Source organism: Argentina anserina, unplaced genomic scaffold (genome assembly GCF_933775445.1).
Source record: "Argentina anserina unplaced genomic scaffold, drPotAnse1.1, whole genome shotgun sequence".
Taxonomy (NCBI): Eukaryota; Viridiplantae; Streptophyta; class Magnoliopsida; order Rosales; family Rosaceae; genus Argentina; species Argentina anserina.
The window spans coordinates 30,759-34,894 of record NW_026089524.1 but is presented as its reverse complement, the minus strand read 5'-3'; the positions used below and the strand labels follow the sequence as shown (position 1 = coordinate 34,894).

The following is a 4,136-nucleotide window of genomic DNA, read 5'->3' as shown; positions in this document are numbered from 1 at the left end:
CTCCTTGTCATCTGCCTCCGTTGGTTCCATGTCTATGACATAGAAGTCGGCAGGAAAGATCAAGCTCGAAACCTGCACAAGAACATCTTCAACATAGCCCAAAGGGACTTTGTTGGAACAATCAGCCAATCGAATCACAACATTATCACGTTTCAAATCACCTAGACCTAGGTTCTCATAGATATAGTGCGGCATTACATTAATAGATGCACCTAAGTCTAACATTATCTTTTCAAATGTCATGTTTCCGATTGTACAAGGGATAGAAAAACTCCCTGGATCCTTAAGCTTAGGTGGTAGCTTCCTTTGGAGCACGGCAGAAACCGTCTCACTCATTGTAACAACCTCCTTCTCTCGAGTCATCCTCTTATTGGTGCACAATTCTTTCAAAAACTTAGCATACTTAGGATTTTGTTGTATGCATTCAATAAGAGGCATGTTCACTTCCACCTTCTTGAAAATGTCGAGCATGGCTTGATCAGAGTCATCCTTCTTTTGCTTTGCAAATCTACTAGGGAAGGGAACACGAGGAAGAGCATTAGTTGAAACCAAACCACTAGAGTTAGGATCCTTACCTTTGTCATGCACGGCATGATCTTCTTTTGGTATAGGCACGGCATCATTGGCTTTAGAGGAGGCAGGGTCCTTCTCTAAGTCTTTGGCATTGTAATTCTCGGCCTCCTTACCTTTAGAAGGCACGGCCTTCTTGTGTTGCTGCATTGGAGCATCCAAGGTCCTCCCACTTTGTGTCACCATGGCCTTTACGTTCGGATTAGGCTCAGTTTGGCTCGGCAACTTCCCTCCTTCATGGATCTTGCCCATGAAATCGATCACTTGTCCCATCTGCTTCTTAAGCTCGGTTATGTCCTTAGAATGAGCTTGTTGACCTGTAACTAAAGCTTGAGTAGCAGAGTTTAGATTTTGTTGCCCTTGAGCAAGAGACTTCAAAAGTTCATCATAATTAGGTGAAGATGCATTATTCGAACCATGAACATTAGAGTTAAAGGGAGCAGAACCTTGAGGTACCTGAGGCCTCACAAACAAACCTGAAGGACGAGGTCCTTGACCTTGAGCATTGGATGGTTGAGCATTGTTGCTCCAACGAAAATTTGGATGGTCTCTAAGTCCAGGGTTGTATGTGTTCGAGTATGGATCGTACCTAGGCCTTTGTTGCCCCATAAAGTTCAACTCTTCTTCAGTCATTGCACCATTTGGACAATTGTCAGTCGTGTGATCTTTGAAAGAACAAATGCCACATGCTTGAGGGGTGATGCTCGAACCATTGAATGCCTTGACTAGCACGTCAAGCTTCCTTTCTAAAGTAGCCATCTGATTCCTTGCATCAACATCATACACCCCACGGCTCTTGCTTCCTCTCTTCTCCTTGGAACTAAATTGGCGATTGTTGTCAGCCAAGTCATCGATCAAGGTGTAAGCTTCTTGACCGGTTTTGTTCATGAATGTGCAGCCACATGCCGAGTCCACCATGCTCTTATTGGTGGTGTCGAGTCCTTCATAGAAGAATTGCACCAAGTCATCCAACGAAATACCATGGTGAGGGCACTTCCTTTGTAGTTCCTGAAATTCTTCCCAAGCCTCATAGAGTGAATCACCATCCTTTTGAGTGAAGTTCTGAATCTCCCTCCTAAGTCTCTTCGTGAGTTGAGCAGGGAAGAATTGCTTCAAGAACCTCCTAGTCATTTCGTCCCATGTAGTGATGATTCCTGCAGGCAAAGAATACAACCAACGTTTAGCATCATCTTTAAGGGTAAATGGGAACAAGAGCAACCTCAAGCCTTCTTGAGAAAGGTGATGAATCGATTGGAGCTTGCAAATGTCCAAGAACTCCCTAAGGTGAACATTAGGGTCTTCCATTGATGAACCAGAGTACTTAGGCAGCTGCCCAAGCAATTGAACAGGAATGGAGAAGTTAGCTTCATCAGGTGGAGTGAAAGCAATGCATGAAGGTGATTCCGGGGTGGTAGGAATGAATGCATTCTTTAGTGCCATTGGAGCACCAACAGGAATTATGTCACGGCCCGCAATTGTGTCTAAGTCTGACTTGAAGGCGAAGGGAAAGGAAAGATCCTCCTCTTCTTCTGATCTAGGTGAAGAGTTTAAGTTTGAATTGCTTGGAGATGTTTCGAAATTCAAAGGTATACTTATGAAAGAGTTGTTCAAATCTCTAAGTGCTTGAATTCGATCCTTGAGCTCTTGTGTCTTCTTAGAAAATTCGGACATGCATAGTACCTGTTTATATGAAAGGTAACGAGTTAGCCTTGAAGAATACATAATGGATACATACAATTCGTGCCTTCCCTTAGTCATACACACGCACACTTAAAGGGAAGAGCACGGCAACTATGTCAAGTTTACAAGAGTTAGTTCTTTACGTTTTCACAAGTTCATACAATTCACAAGTTCTTTTTGCTATTTCAATGATTGAATGATCGATTGATTCTAAGTTGTAAACCAAGGTGGACGTGCGGCCTAAGTATGAATGCCTAGACACAAGATCAAGTCTTTGTTTCAGAAGGCCTTTAGCTCAATCAGAGATAGTGAACATGGTAGGACTCATTTGTTGAACTACGGAGAGCGAACTCCCTATCGACTCCATCACCGAGATGTATGTCAGTCAGTAGTTCTCTGAGATCCAATTTTGGTCCCATGCACCAGAGTAATAAAAGAGCGTGCCCCTTACTCAGCTGGACTTAACCTCATGTGTTAGACAAATCTCCAAGTGTTAATAAAAGCCGCCCTCGACCTCATGCAAACTCGAGAGCTAGCATGAAGGGTTAAGGCTAATATTAACAAAAGGGACTTTACCTATTCCGTTCGATTTACAACCTACAACAATCATTCACTCAAGCACCAAAACAACAACCTAAGATACATTACTATATGTACAACGAAACAAGATAAGAATATACAAATGTACAATATTCACAATGAATTCGTAGTAAAAGTCAGGGATCCATCTCTAATGGATCCCCGGCAACGGCGCCATTTGATGACTGCTCGATTACTCGACATCAATATTTAACCCTGAACACATCATAGTAGTATAAAGCAAGAGGGTATCGTTCACAAACCGGGGATCCAGCCAGGGCTTAGGATCATAACACTTACACGAATTCATAAAGATATAAAAGGTTGATATAGATTTTGGATTGAATCATAAAAAACAGTAAATAAAACCTAAACTAATATATACATGTGATCAACCAACCAACACATAAACAATCACCAAAACAAATCACATAGAGGGAATCGAAACAAGCTTCATGTCTTTCTTATAGCATCATGCCGAGACTATGCAATAAATCACCAAGGATGGATCATGCATTTAGGGTTCTAAGCAGTAACCTAAACACATAGACACTTAACACATTCAATCACAACCAAGCAGCCATAATCGAAATTCTAACATGTTCATCTTAATCATGTAATCCCAAAGTCATGCACATTGAATTCATCAAGTATGTCACTTACTTAACCAACAACCATGCAATTCGAAAATCACATAGACAAGAATAAACATGTTCTTAGCTTAAGTCTTTAATCCAACAACCTAAATATCATGCTACAAGCATAGTCATAACACATAGGTATCGAAAATTGTTCATTCATACATTCGGCAGAAAACCAAAACAGAAATTCATAAAACCAAAACATAATTTTCGAATCCTCTATATAAGTTGAATCAAGTAGCTATTTCATAGACAAAATTGATACAAGACTTCACTACACAAATCGCAACTTCATCCATGACCAAGAATAAAACCAAAACCGAAATTAAACAAGAGTGAATCATGGTTACACTTTATAAATCAAGCAATCCACAAGTGTAGCCAAGACTTCTATGGATGAAACCTTCTTCACAAGCGTGTTTGAAGGCTATTGATAGGTGGGGAATGATGGAATCGGTTTTAGGATTTCTTGGAAGGGTGAAGGATGGATTCGGCAGAGCTTATGGCTGTGTTTTTGTGTAGGGTTGATGATGTTGCTAAATGGAGAGGCCGGCCTCTATATATAGAGGTGTAGGAAGCCTTCTTGCGTGCCAAAAGGAAATAGAATCCAATTGGGAAACTGAAATCCTCTTTGTTATGGATTTGATTTATGTACTCCATATCCAA

The 4,136-nt window shown here is 41.0% G+C and overlaps 1 non-coding gene across 1 annotated transcript; it reads left to right on the top strand.

The window, feature by feature from the left end:
- The first annotated feature begins 1,546 nt into the window (after positions 1 to 1,546).
- LOC126804937 (small nucleolar RNA R71) lies at positions 1,547 to 1,653 on the top strand. The gene has a single exon (XR_007673795.1). It is a non-coding gene; the product is annotated as a small nucleolar RNA R71 (small nucleolar RNA).
- Positions 1,654 to 4,136: the final 2,483 nt, after the last annotated feature.